This window comes from Lissotriton vulgaris, chromosome 1_1, assembly GCF_964263255.1.
Source record: "Lissotriton vulgaris chromosome 1_1, aLisVul1.2, whole genome shotgun sequence".
Lineage (NCBI taxonomy): Eukaryota > Metazoa > Chordata > Amphibia > Caudata > Salamandridae > Lissotriton > Lissotriton vulgaris.
Genome location: NC_141685.1, coordinates 958155237 through 958171053, shown reverse-complemented (window position 1 = coordinate 958171053; position 15817 = coordinate 958155237). Strand labels below are relative to the sequence as shown.

The 15817-nt window shown below is 44.5% G+C and overlaps 1 protein-coding gene across 4 annotated transcripts in view; it reads right to left on the bottom strand.

Moving 5' to 3' along the window:
• The window catches only part of TNS2 (tensin 2), a 387080-nt gene that overhangs the window by 256665 nt on the left and 114598 nt on the right, over window positions 1–15817 (bottom strand). The gene's annotated exons all lie outside the window — the stretch shown is intronic.

The following is a 15817-nucleotide window of genomic DNA, read 5'->3' as shown; positions in this document are numbered from 1 at the left end:
GCTGCATTGCAGCATTATGATTGGCTCAGGGGAGCCTGTCTGCCCGGGGGCTTCCTGCTGCCGGCCGGTACAGGAGGAGAAAGAAAACGAGGATGGAGGAGAGGCGGCGTAAGTTTTAAAGGTAATTCCTTTTTTCATGTAATTTACCCCCCCCCCCCCCCCCTACCCCGGCCCACCAACCCCATCTGGTAGCAGCCACTGCTGAGCATAACCCTGCAATGAAGCGCGGCGAAGGATAGAGCTGTCCACGGGTTACCAGCGCCAGCCTGTTCAGAGGTCTTTTGGGCAGACCTGAAATCCAAGAAGCCTACATTCATCAACACCACAGATCAAAATCTTCTGCCATGAGTATGCCTTTCATACTTGGGTTCTACTGACAGACATTTTGGAGTACCTTGGTGTCTGTATTACAATGTCCCAGGGAGCAGGGGTCTTGTTCTTTCTCTCTTTTACTGTTCTGAAAATCAATAAAAGATTTAAACCATAAAATGGGAATGAGATGGGAATATCCAGGGAATATTCAGATACAGTTAGTACAAATGGAAATTCCTCTTTTCTTCCTTATTCATAGGGAGTTGGACATTTGAGGCTGATTCACAAAGGCACGTAAAAGAGCATTTGCGTAGCTCATAAATGCTTTTGTGTATCGGCCTCTTGGTGTTTGAAGATTTCTAAAACTTGCAGTACCTGAAGATTTATGTTTTTAAACACAAAGTCATTTACATGAAAATTTCAGGCTGGGCTGATCACACACCTGAGATGCTCCTTGCACCGATGCTTCTCAAACTCAGGTCTTCAAACTAGAGGGCAGACCCCTAGGTGGGCTAAAGGGGAGAGGGCCACAGGCTCTAGGCAAGAGGAACAGTCTTAATCCCCCTGGGGAACAGAGACACGGTGTTTAAAACAGCCATGTGGCTTAGTGAAAGAAAACAGAGCGGAATAAGCTTCGGTAATTGGCCATTAGTATGTTTTGTTTTTCATTCACTTCATGTTTGAAAAGGTGTGTCTAAGTAAGGGGGACGAGAAGTGGAGGGCTCCAATTAACAACCCTCAAAGTACCTTCTTCCTTTTCTCATACAGAATCTATGACAGAATTTCGACAGACAGAATTTCGACCTACACAAATATCGGCGTAATTATATCGATAGCAAAAATATCGACGCCCTATGTACAACATGGTAAGTACCAAAATATCGAAAAAATAATATCGATGTTAAAAATATCGTTGTCAAATATATCGATTTTTTTGGGATTTAAAATAACATAAAAAATACTGTAAATAATACTTATTAATTACTTAAACATATTTAAATATATGTAATGGTAAAAAAAAAAAATAATACATATTTAATAAAAAAATATTTAAAATTCATATATAATATATACTTACTTAAAAATAATTACTATTCCCACTCCAGTGGGTGCAACAGTAGGGAAAACTGACCCTGAACCCTAAAAATACCCCTTTACCCAAAAACCTAAAACTGACCCTGAACCCTAAAAATACCCCTTTACCCAAAAACTGAAAACTGACCCTGAACTCAAAAAATACCCCTTTACCCAAGAACTGAAAACTGACCCTGAACCCAAAAAATACCCCTTTACCCAAAAACTGAAAACTGACCCTGAACCCTAAAAATACCCCTTTACCCAAAAACTGAAAACTGACCCTGAACTCAAAAAATACCCCTTTACCCAAGAACTGAAAACTGACCCTGAACCCAAAAAATACCCCTTTACCCAAAAACTGAAAACTGACCCTGAACCCTAAAAATACCCCTTTACCCAAAAACTGAAAACTGACCCTGAACCCTAAAAATACCCCTTTACTCAAAAACTGAAAACTGACCCTGAACCCTAAAAATACCCCTTTACCCAAAAACTAAAAACTGACCCTGAACCCTAAAAATACCCCTTTAACCAAAAAATGAAAACTGACCCTGAACCCAAAAAATACCCCTTTACCCAAAAACTGAAAACTGACCCTGAACCCTAAAAATACCCCTTTACCCAAAAACTGAAAACTGACCCGAAACCCTAAAAATACCCCTTTACCCAAAAACTGAAAACTGAGCCTGAACCCTAAAAATACCCCTTTACCCAAAAACTGAAAACTGACCCTGAACCCTAAAAATACCCCTTTACCCAAAATTAATTAATATTACAAATAAATTACTTCCCACCCTATTCCCCTATAAACCCACAACCCGCTCCAGTAGTAAAACATATAATTTAGTTAAAAATATACATAAATTATCAATTAATTATTCAATTAATCAATTCAAATAATTCATTGCCAATTAATATTTAATAGCAAAATAAATAAATCATTAAAAAATAATTATTTAATTACAAATAAATTACTTCCCACCCTATTCCCCAATAAACCCACAACCCGCTCCAGTAGTAAAACATATAATTTACTTAAAAATATACATAAGTTATCAATTAATTAATCAATTAATCAATTAAAATAATTCATTGCCAATTAATATGTAATTGCAAAATAAATGAATCATTAAAAAATAATTATTTAATTACAAATAAATTACTTCCCACCCTATTCCCCTAAAAACCCACAACCCGCTCTGGTAGTAAAACATATTACTTACTTTTATATATTTTTTAGTTATAGAAACATATTAAACACATATTATAACAATTAATTTAAATACTTAACTAAAATTTCTAACACATATTAGTAAATCGAAATTACTTACATCGATATATATGCTATCGATATAAGTAATTTCGATATTACTTACCTTAGGGTCGATATTCTGGCCATCGATATTCTGGACATCGATATTCTGTCCCATCGATATTAGCAACTCGATATAAGTGTAAGTCGAAATTAAAAATTCGATATTTTGACTGTGAACCCTCATACAGCATCACACTAACAATGCCTTTACACTTTTAGGGAGTCCAGACTGCTACTAGTAGAGGGCATGCTTTAGGCTGGTTGACAACTTTTGTTGGCGCCTCAATGACCTTCTTCTCCATGGACTCCCTCTCTACCACTTTTTGACATTGGTTGCTCCTCAAGTCTCCTCAATTCTTAACCAGTCTTTCTCAAGTGCATTCCTTCTGTTTTACAGAAGTGCAGGGTTTCAGAGCACATTACATCACACACATTATACAGAGACAATGGATCATACGTGTGTAAATCTGTGTCTATGGGAAATGTTACATAGGACAGAGGACTACAAGGTGTAGGAGTCACATGTCACCCATACTGATAGGCAGTATAGTTTTAGATTACTTGTGTGGAGAAGCGCAAACTCAGAAATTAAAACATAACCACAGTGGTTGGGTATTGTCTTTACTACTAAGAAATGATTTCTACCCAAATGTAACTAGTTTACTTCATTGGGGTAATGAAAGACGGAGGGAAATATTGTTGCGCTCTAACCTATACCCTACAGTTTGCATGCAGCTCTTTGATGGCAGTTAATAGCTCACTGTCCTATGGTAGGATTCTAACCTAAAAACAGAAATTAATAAAAATATTTCTGTGACAAAGGTGGTAACCCACTGAACTAGTTGCATGACATACACTTCTGTGATCTGCACTGTACACCTGGTATGAGGCAGGCATATTGACTCTCTGTGCTACTTTGAGACAAAAGTTCCACTAAACAAAACTCTCATCTCCCTAGAAGCTCCCACACGAGTTATCCTGGCCTTTTTATTGTTGGCCTGAAAATTGCTGGAGGCGAGGAATGCTGCTGCAGGTGCTTTTGAATCCATAATATATTTGAAAAACCTCGCACCCTGAAGTCAGCGCTCGGTGCGGTGGCACCGGTCGCACCACCCTAGAGCCGGCCCTGCACTAGTGTATTTGCAATCACGTATTTGATAGCATTTTTTTTTACGGAGAACTGGCTATAATCACAATGTTCGAAAGGCTACCTATGTTCAGTTCTGAGTGTTATAGAATAATTATGAAAACAAGTATTTGCCATTCTGGGGGAAGGTGGGGGTGTTATTTTAATTTTGACACGGAGGAGCGGCATTAAAAAAGTTTAGAAGTCCACTGTTCTGAAGTGTGCGATAAGAGGGATCTTACTGCATGCCCACGTGGCTTGGAAAAGTTATCTCCTACACACGGCCACTGAGGACAGGCGGGACAGGGTGCGAGGGGGACCCCAACCTATCAGCCCAAGGCTAATTAATATCTTGGCATAGTATTCTACAGGGGGTGGACACTATTTTGCGCCACGCCACTGACTGATGATCCCAGAGGTTTCACGCGGAGGTATATTTGGACATTTTCATGCACACATGCACGAGGAGGGGCGGTTCCCAGGCTCCTGCTGATAATCCGATGTTCCATGTTTTGTGAAGTGCACTTTGAACGAGTCCCCGGACGCAGGCCGCGGACATCTGGTGCAGATTCCCGGCATTCCCGAGCCTGCGGAGCGCGCGGCAGGAATGCCGGGAGGGGAAGCGGTGCATATTTAGCAGCAGCGTCTCCACCGAGGCTGCGTCCCTCCTGGTGAACTCTGCACGGAAGGGCTTCCGCGGATTATGTAACGAGGGTGGAGGGGGCAAGGGGTGCACAGCAGGACTCAAGGAGGGGGAGGTGGCCGGAAACACGAGCGAGGGAAAGTACATGGAGGCCGAAGCAGTGGTCGAAGTGGGCGGGATCTGAGGGGCACGAAATGTCCATACTTTTTCAATGTAAAAAAACCAAAAATAAACAGTTCCCCCTACTTTATGTCAAAATACAACCGCCGAGGATCATCCTGGCAGGATGGTTAATCCCATTCCGACAGCTGAAATGCTTCAGCTGACATGTAAGGCAGGTTGTTTCCTGTGCTATGAAACCGAGGGAGGGACGGACCGCGAAAGCAGCCTTCCTCCGAGGGTGCCTGCTTGTTTGAAAGAAATGTAAATGTGCACAACTGGTACATCTGCAAATGTCAAGGGTGCTTGGAAGCTGGTATGGGCTTTAATTGATAGAATCACTGGAAGTTTCCTGATGGCGCAGATCTATTCTTTTCGAATGATATCGCAAGGGATTTACCAACTGAGATGTGAAGTGTATGCTTTTTAGGACAGTTTTTTTAATACACTATGTACTTTTAGGATATTACTAAAAATTATATTTTGGAACCCTTTTTTATCTTAAACCTATTTTTCGCACTTTGTAGCAACCTATCTCATGCTATGTGTAATGCAAGTTTAAAATAATGATTTACATATTGACAGTGGTTTGTGGCACAGACTGGGACCTCGGAGCACTAAACATACTTATGTCCCTATTCTCCATGTCACCACCCAGGCTTCAATTATGCAGTTCTCTGGTTACAGTGGCAGACCTCTGCAGTGCACTAATAGGGGTTTTTCACTTATGGTGTATCTAATTTTATATGTAGTTACCTGAAGGTGAAAGACCAAAAAGAGTTACAGTCTAGCTTTTTAGCCACCTCTTTGACCTTGCCCCTACGCTCACTGCGTACAGCATCACAGCCCCCATACTTTTTTTAACGCACTTCGACCACTGAGCCAACTGAAGTCTGTTGGAGGAGAGTACGTGGGAGACTGGCAGGAGAAAGGGCAAGAGGTACTGCGGAAGGAGGGATGTGATGGAGATCACACAACGCTCAGGGAAGGGAGGAGGGATTGGAGGAGCAGTCCTAAATAGGCAGTCACCAGAGAAGGAGGGGACTGCACTAGGGGTCCCAATAAAGTGCAGGGTCAAATGGGAAGCCCGGGCTGGTATGGAAGGGTGTTGTACGGGGAGCCCTGCCCCTGCGTAGTGCAGGACTGTGGAGGAGGTCACACAGACCAAGAGGAACACATTTTGCGTGTAGTACACTCTGTTTGACAGGTGCCCAGAAAAGTTAATTCCAAACATTAATTACTAATGTTCAAGCTAACCTACAGTATAACACAGCGTGCAGACTTAAGGCCACTCACAATGATCTGTAAAATTTCTACAGGCAGCCGACACGTGTTTCCCCAAGAAGGACTTTCTCAAGGCAGCGGGTTGCTGAGAAATAAAGTGGTAAGAAATAAACTTTGCTATCATTTTATTTTTCAGCTGCTCTGAGGCATTTTTTGGGGGAGCGACGCTCCTCCGCCCTCATGGAGGAGCCGCTCCTGGACCCATTTTGTTGCAGCATTAACTATTTGATTTCAGATCAGTGTTTAGAAATGCGTGGATGCATTGAAGATCTTTGCAGTCTTTGTGAGGAACAGTGAGGGCCTCTCCAGCCAGCACTGTACCCAAAATCAAATATAAGACGAGCAGATAACATAGCCGCCGATGCCTCCCAGATGCAATATGTTTTCCGCACGGATGTTGCTGTAACATGGTAAATGATAAAATGGCGGACTAACACGATGACAACATGGTCTCTTCGCCACTGTATGCATCAGTGAACGTGGTGAGCAAAGATTGTGTCAGAGGGATAGGCTGTGTTTGCACCAGGACGCTACGTGGCCCTGGACGATAAAACCAGGTTCATACCTCTTGATGCATTAGAAAACATCTGGCCCATAGCAGACCCTATTGAAAATAACTCTTTGGTGGCCTGTATTTTACTGTCCATTCTCAGCGTGGCCTAGAGAGGCCCACTCATGGGGCCGAGGTAGGGCCGGAGGATACCCTAGAGGGGACCTCTAAGGGCGTTTTTTCTCGAATGGCTCAAACCGTTACCCATTCTCTGTAACCTTAAAAGTGATGCAGAGATATTCCATGGGCTGTAGCCTGGTCCTCGACAAAGCCTTTAAAGGGCTGAGTTCACTCTATACACTGGAATATGGCCTGCCGGCTATCTAACAAGGCGAATGAAGGCCAGCTTTAGTGATCCTGCCTACACGGGAGCAATGTGCCAGCATCAAAGCAGTGCCTGGTAAAAAAGACGTGCCACTATCACTTCTAATACTATGGACATAGTGCCAGCGACACTAGAGGGAACAAGCCAAGCGAGTATACTGACAGCACTTCAAGCAGCAGAGACAAAGTTTTAGCACCACTAGAGGGAACAAGGTAAAAAGAGACTGTCTATTGCATTGCAAACAGCAGACAAAGTGTCAACACTACCAGAGAAAACATGGAAAAAAATATTTTGCAAACAACAGAGACAAAGTGTCGGTGGCACTTCACAGATCGAGGGCAGGGTGAACTATGATTAGCACTGTACGATGGAAGAAACATGCCTGTGGCACGGTAAGAATCCGGAACAAAGTGCCTACAGCAATTCAAGTATCAGGGAGAAATTTGTATCACTTTATGGACCATGGACAATGTGTCAGAGCCACTGCAAGCACCAGACGAAAGTACTATAAAACATAGGAACCTGCATGAAAGCCCCTCTCTAATTTCCTTATTACAGTTAAATTGTGCCATCTCTAGTCCCCTATAATAAGAAAATGATGCAGCTGCCTAACTGTAATGCGTTATTACAGTTGACATCTGACGTCACAATGCTTGATCCCATAGACAGCAGCCAAGGTGAATTTTAGGTTACAGAGCATAATTTAAGCTGCTGATTAAACAAAAAGACTAGAACTCGCTTTTCCTTGTATATCCCCCCCCATTCTCAGTCCTCATTACCCTCCAACCAACTTCGCAGAACGTACCCCCTCTCCTAATTTAACTCCCCCTCCCCTCAACAGGACCATCTCCAATCCCACTTCCCCGCCTACTCTCAGCCCCCACTACCCTCCTTACACCCCCAACACGGCTACCAGTCTCCCAGCCTTCACCTTGTCCCCCCCGCCGACCACCAATGCCCCCACCCATAACACCAACTTCCTCCCTACCTCATCCACACCCCTCCCGTCCAAAACCTCTCGCATCCCTAACCCCATCCCGCACACCAACACAACGCAGACCTGCTCGAACACCAGCCCTCCCTCCCACCTGCACACGAATCCCCTGGCCAGCCATTCACCCCTGACTGCCACTCCCACCCCCACCACCTACCCTACGATGGATTACATCACGGCCACCCTCACTCAGATCAAAGAAGACATTCACGCCATCAAAGAACTACTCTCCACACGCCCCATACACGGCCCACCCACCTCCACCCCCCCTCCCAAATTGTCTCCTACTCCGCCGGCGGACCCCCACCCTCATCACGCCCCACACCAGGCGTCAATCCCTGCTCATAGGCGCAGCAACTGCCCTCGTCCCCCGCATCGCCCCTGCAACCCCTCACACATCTACACCTCCCCGCCAAACTTGTCCCCCACCCCTCCGAATAACTCTCGCACCCAGCTATCCCCCAATTTCACATCAATCCCAGCTCTTAATCGCAACAACCGCCCTCGCCGCACCCACAACTCTTCTTCTGACCTCGACACACTCACCCTTCTCCGCTCCTATGACCCAGCCCCCCAAACTCACACAAGCACCCCACACCGCAACATTCCCACGATACACCCAAATCCCCTTAGACCACCCACACTAAACAGCAGATTCTCCATCCCCAATAACCTTAGAAAAGTCCCTCTCTCGCTAGAACCATCTAACACCCTCTACACACCCCGTCTCAAATGCGCTCTTCTCAACTGCAGATCGGCCACGAAACACTCAGCAGCCATTGCTGAGCTCCTCTTATCGCGGGACCTTGACCTAATCATCCTGACTGAAACGTGGCTAACTGAATATTCGACACCCATAATGGACATTCTGGTTCCTCCCAACTACCACATTATCAGGCTCGACAGAACAGGCCAAATAGGTGGCGGAATCGCATGCATATACAGGAACAACCTCTCTTTTCAGAAAGTCAATTCCACATCCCTACCATCACCAACATCCTGGGAATACATCTGCCTCGACATTATTAGTGAGGGCAAACCGATATGCTCTCTTCACGGCATTTACCACCCACCCAGGGACAACCTCACCTTTTCCCAACAAATCATGGATATGATCTCAACCAATTCCGGACGCCAGCTCACCCAAATATACCTTGGTGACTTCAACCTCCATTGGAACGACCGCAACGACGCGGTGGTAAATAGTCTTAAAAATTTCCTCGATGCCCTTAACCTCACCCAAATATGCAACAGCCCGACCCACGAGAAAGGCTCTACCATCGACCTGATCATCTCCAAAGAGGACTCTATCCAACTCGAATCCATCCAACCCTGTGACTGGTCAGATCATCATATTAGCACATTCTTTATCAACGAAAAAGTCAAAGTCAACCCGGCGCAACTCTCCAAGCCCAAAGTCTGGAAAAGAGACTCGAAAAAGCTCAACCCAGGCTCTCTGCCCCCTAACAGTTGCATTCTCCTACTCCCTCCTGCAGGCGCCTCGGACGTCCAAACTCTGACGGACCACTATCTCAACACTATGACCTCTATAATTAATGAGGCTGCACCTATGCAGCTAAAAAGAGTCTCTACTAAAATCTCCAAACCATGGTACGACAGGAGTCTCAACGAAGATAGAAGAGACATGCGAATGGCAGAACGGACCTGGAGATCAGCCCCCTCCGCAATGCACCTAAAGGAGTTGAAGAAAAAGAGAAACGCCTACTTCAGGAAAATAAAACGCTCAAAATCGGACTTCTTCAGCCTCCAACTTAACCAAGCAAAAAACCGCCCGAGAAAACTGTTTGAGCTAATCAAATCGCAATCCAAGGAACAACCACAACCACTCAACACTGGTCGTGAGGCACCCTCCTGTGAAGACTTCGCTGCTTTCTTTATCCAAAAAACTGACAAAATAAAAAGCGATCTCCTCATTGACGCAAGCCTCTACTCCAAACCCAAATGCCTAGCACCAGCTGAACCAAAAAACAATGCTACATGGTCAACCTTTGACACATACTCGGAATAAGAAATTGGCAAATTACTCAGCACCCTGAAACCATCCAATCACCTCACGGACCCCCTCCCTGCCTTCGCAGTAAAAGACTTTACCCCTTTGCTTCTCCCTCTCTGGACTAAAATCATCAACAGCTCTCTCCAACAAGGAAACATACCTGACTCCCTCAAAGTTGGTCAGGTCACACCTCTACTAAAGAAACCAGCAGCCGACCCCTCTGACCTCAACAATTACCGTCCCATCACCAATATCCCCACTCTCGCCAAACTGCTGGAAAAATGCGCACAACTACAATTGACTAAACACATTGAGCAATTCGATCTCCTCAACCCGCACCAGTCAGGCTTCCGAGCAGGACACAGCACAGAAACTGCTATGACTCACATAATTGACGACGCACTTCAAATGCTAGACCAAAACGACACCTGCCTCCTCATCCTTCTTGATCTCTCCTCAGCATTCGACACCGTTAAACATGAGAATCTACTAGAACTACTAAACACAAGAATGGGCTTATCGGGAACTGTCCTCAAATGGTTCACTTCCTTTCTGCACAACAGGTCGCAGAAATTCAAGAGCAACAACCTGATGTCTTCGCCAATACCTGTAACGCTAGGCGTCCCCCAAGGATCCTCTCTATCCCCAACTTTGTTCAACCTAGTCATGGAACCTCTCACCACCTTGCTACAAGCATCCAATGTACACTTTCACATGTACGCCGATGACACCCAACTTTACCTCAAATTACAATCACCCAATGACATCCTGCTCCTGAACTCAACGATCAGATGCACCCAATCCTGGCTTGCCGACAATCACCTCAAACTCAATGCCCTGAAAACAGAGTTCCTTCTGATCTCACCTCCAGCGAAGATATCCACCACTCAACATTGGCTTAAACTCCTAACCGCACTCAATGTCCAACCCACCATCGTGGACTCAGCAAAATCTTTAGGCATAACACTCGACACCAATCTCAACATGCAGCAACATATCAGCCAGGCAACAAAGGGAGCGAACTTCCAGATCAATACTCCGAGGAAACTTAAACCCTACCTCCCAGCCAAAGACTTCCAAACTGCGGTACAAGCACTAGTCATCCCACGAATTGAATACGGCAGCACCGCCCTCTGCGGACTCCCACTAACTACAACCGCACCACTAAAAGCGTCTCTAAATGCTGCAGCGAGACTCATCACTGGGTCAAAAAAGCACTCCCACATTACCCCCGACTTGAAGTCCCTGAATTGGCTGCCTTTTGAAGCCAGAATACATCTGAAAATCGCCTGCATGACACACAAGGCGGTACACCTAAACTCACCCGGCTACCTTGCTCAGAAATTGACAATCTCTGGGGGAATCAGAAACACGAGAGGCACAAACAATCTTCTGCTGAAACCTCGAAGATTCCGGAAGGAAAAAACATACAAGCGCTCCTTCTCAGGAATGGCGCCTAGGATTTGGAACTCACTCCCTCCCGAAACCAGGCTTATCTCCTCCACTACACTCTTTAAAGAAGAAGTAAAAGCTATCCTTAGGGCTAAATACACTTGATCTACTATCTCGAACCCAATGAACACCCTGCACTGATCTGTATTACTTGCTTGACCCCTTTACTTATTTGTATGAGTTGTCTTATCACTCACATGATTGGCTTTGCAGCCACCTATTTGTATTATTTGTACTGTATGATCTACTGATTTACCTATTTGACTTTGTTTTATTTGTATTATTTGTACTGTATGATCTACTGATTTACCTATTTGACTTTGTTCCCTCATGTACCCTTCTGTACTGTGTGATCTATTGATTTACCTATTTGACTTTGTTCCCTCATGTACCCTTCTATGTAAAGCGCTCTGATATCTGCGAAGATCTTGTTCGCGCTATATAAAACTTTGAAAGTAAAAATAAATAAAATAAATTGATCAGTTTTCTAACATGAACAGTGATCAGCTGAAAGGAGAGATTTAAGGCACCACATTAATGTTTATGCACATTTTTCATAACAGGTAAATAATCTATCTGCATGTAACTACACAGAAAACCCCTTTCGAATCAGGTTTACGTTAAACTGATTCTAACATCTTTTTGCAACAAATGACTAGCTGTTTTTTTTTTGTTTAATTGTGCACTGCAGATTCTATTTTTATTATTCACGTCTCCGTCAATGCTATCTCTTTCACATGAATGAGCAAGACACAAAGGATTTAGGCGGTTTGTGGGAGGGATGATACATCAAAAGGATATTGCAAGTCACCACAGAGATCTGTGTATATGGGCATGGCACTAGTTGTTCTGTATGTATCGCCCAAGAAGTCTTAGGTGACTTTCAATATCATTGTTCTACAGGATGGGTACTTAATCCCAAAAATAATATATAGGAGTCTCCAATACCTGGACAAAAACCTGTCTTTAATTTCTAAAAGGACTATGATGGTCTTACGTAATTGTATGCGTGGGGCACTTGTACTTATTGGGCTGCACTTTACTGGCACAGAGCACTTTGGACCTGTAGGGGTCAAACTGCTCCTAGAGTCTAGACTAAGGGGAATTTCTAGGTTATGGTTTGGCCTTGATTAGAATCCTCTGCCTGTGGAGGGATAGCTGAGAGAGGCCACGGTTTGCGGACCCTTTTCTGGCCCCAAAGTAATGATGGACTAGGAGCCACTTTTTAGCACTAAGCTCCTGACAGTGGTGTGTGTTCTATGACTAATGTTTTGGTATGAGGTGAAGTATATTTGTCATGATGGACTATTGGGAGTGAGGGGAAGCATATAGATCATCATATAGATCATCAGGAAGGGGGAGTTTGGAGCTCCAAATGGGGACCATAAACGTAATACCTTCTTTCTTTTATATATTGTTTTACTCATATTTTATAATTATTATTTGTGCTGCGAGGTAAGGATTTTAGCTAATCGAGCATCAATAAACTCAAACTGTTTCAGTGAAAACTCTTTCGTCTGTCGTTAATTTCCTTTTTAGTTGAGTTGTGAGACCGATTTGTCACCTATATTAACGAAATGACACAGATGCTCAACTGTAATAAGTTATTCGAGTTGAGTTTGGACGTCACAGTGCCTTCTGCCAGAGGCAGCAGCCAAGGTAAAAGGCAGGTAAGGGAGCATAATTTAAGCGGCAGTTAAAAAGGAAAACGGTATTTTCCTTTTTCTGAGGTATTTTTCTAAAACGAAAAAGCTATCAACAGAAGAGATATATTTATGGCAACATGTTTTTTCATGCTGTAAGTCAGCACAGGAAAGCCAGAAACTCCCCGTGTTTCTACACAATAAGAGGCAAAGAATCTTTAACCTGACTTACATTAAACTGATTCTATTACCTTTTTAGAAAAAAATACTATCTGCTTTTTGACGTGTTTAATTTTAAAGGACATTCTGCTTTTATACTTTTTGTCTGCAGTTAACATGAAAGAGCAAGGTAACGAGGATTTAAGCAGAGTATGGGAGTGATGGTCTGACCATGTATTATTAAAAGAAGGAATAAAATAACCTCTGCCATGCGTGGTATTGTACGTCACCTCGGAGTTCCCGGACCTTATACAAGACCTCTGCCTTCGACAGTCTTTCTCTATATGGTCACTGAATTACTTGCTGACTTGCAAAATCCTTGTACTTTACAGCAGGCAGTACTTTATCCCATATATCACTGCAAAACCCCAGATAGAACGTGTCACTGCTGGCACCAGTGACAAAGCTCCAAGAGCAGGAACATTTTGTGTCAGCTTCACTGCAAGCACCAGAGAAGTGACAAGAATGCGCGCGCCCCAACTTTTTGCCCGCCCAGGCCAAGACAACAGAAGCACAACGTTACAACCGGGAACATAAAAGATAAACAAAGGTTCCCCCACATCTACAAACACTTTCAAAGCCCCATAAACAGTCACACGCCAGGGGGAAGGGACACACAACCGTAGATGCCAAGTCAATTCCTTCAAAACTTCCTGAGGCTACAGGCAGCCGATGGACTTTTGTTTATAAAAGTGACTGCACATAGGGGGAGTAAAGCTACCCCACGAGGCTGCGGCCTGAAGCGTCTCTGTCAGTCTGACTCAAAGGTAGCTCGGCGGCCGGCGCACGACACATGTGCCTTCCACATGGGTCCGTCCGATGAGGTAAATGAACTCCGCGAAGAGGTCAGGCGTCAAACCCCTGGAGGGGGCGCGGTCACATTTGTAACGCATGGTTGGAGTCTGTGTGGAAGATTTCTGCCGCGGTCACAAGACTCTGCCGCAGCGCGCCAAAAGACTGCTTCTATTCCTGAGTTATTTATCTTCAATAAAAATTATTTAACAAAAAAAAAAAAACACTCGGAAAGAGGAAACGCCACTTCGTGGTTTGTCTGGGATCGCACTGCTTGCATCTCAACAGGTAACGCCCCCTGGATTAGGATTTATCAGAGTGAAGAAAGCAATTTATGGAGCAGTGGCTTTATCGGAAGTGCTTTTCCAAGTCACCGAGTGTCGCTGCAGCGCTTGGACCCAGTCAGATTCGAGTCGGCGTTTTTGTGCAGAGCCTACGAGCCACCCGCGGTGCCCGGCCAAAGTTGCGTAAAGATTCAGGTAGCCCGGGGCTACGTAATAACGCAGTGCACTCATGGGAAAGGCTACGTGGATACATGTTTCCAAAATCATAAATAGTGTGTGACCAAACAAGTGTAACCCAAAAGCATGTATTCATCTGAGGGTCTCTTGGCATTGGACTTGTTACCCCATCAATATGAAAAATACTCAGGTATTTGAACCTTTGGCCATGGGGACAAGCAAAGCTTTCTGCAGCAGGTGTATTAGTCCACTGAGCTACCGGACTCTGGGAATTTGTGGGCTGCGGCTTGAAAGCTAGTACTTAGATGTTCTACACTGAAACTATTCTATAGGGTCTCTCTGCCATTTACAAGAATCGCTGTTACCAATCCTTTAGCATATAAAGAAAGAGGCCATTGACTGCAATCAATTAATCAGGGTTGGTAAAGCGCAACTACTCACCCATGAGGGTCTCAAAGCGCTGGGGGTGGGGGCGGGGCTCCGTTGAGTACTGGGGTCACCCAAAAAGCCAGGAATTAAGGTCCTTCCTGAACTGGGGCAATGTGGGAGATTACCAGAGGGTGGAGGGTGGTCCAGGATTTGGCTGTGATTCTTTATCTCATGGATGCATTCAATATAGAAAACAAGTGTCTTTTGTTTTGTTCCTTTCACTGCGGTCGGCTTTAAGAAATATTTAGGATTCAGAAAGCAAGCCTTTACTTTACGATTGGTTTTGCCAAAGCTTGTTCAAATAGCCCTCAGTGTAACTGTATATAACAGGCAGAGCTGCCACGATCCTAAAGGAATAACGAGGATCACGGATTCCAGTATCAGGAAAAGCACCACCATTACCAGCATCACGTCATCTGTTGTTACCAGCAGCACTACAACCACTCACAACCACTCACACTAACACTACCATCCCTACTACAATCACCAGAACCACTGCAACCACCCCACCATCCTTGACACAATGCCACCACCACTAGTCCAAGCAACACCACTGGAATCACCTCCACCTACACTACCACTGCGGTTACCACTAACATCACTGCTACCTCCATCATAATTAACACAACACCTGCAAAACAAACCAACCATCACGGCTACTATCACTACGAACACTAATGCACCTACCACAGCTGCCACCACTAATATGCTGCACCATAGCAGCAACCACCATCCCCACCACTAACAGCATCACTGCAATCGCCAACACCACCCACTGCCACTCCCATTCACCTGCAGCACCACTGTTGTAGCACAATCCCCACCAGCACCAATACTCACACCTGCTTAATAGTTTCACAATAACTATTCACAGTACTGTCATTGAAATCACTAATGACACTACCATAGCAGGATCTGGTGGCTCAGTGGACTAATGTGTCTACTGCAAGGGTCTGTGTTCGACCTCATAGTCACAGGTTCAAACCCTGGCGGGTTCACTCAGCCTTTCATCCATCTGAGGT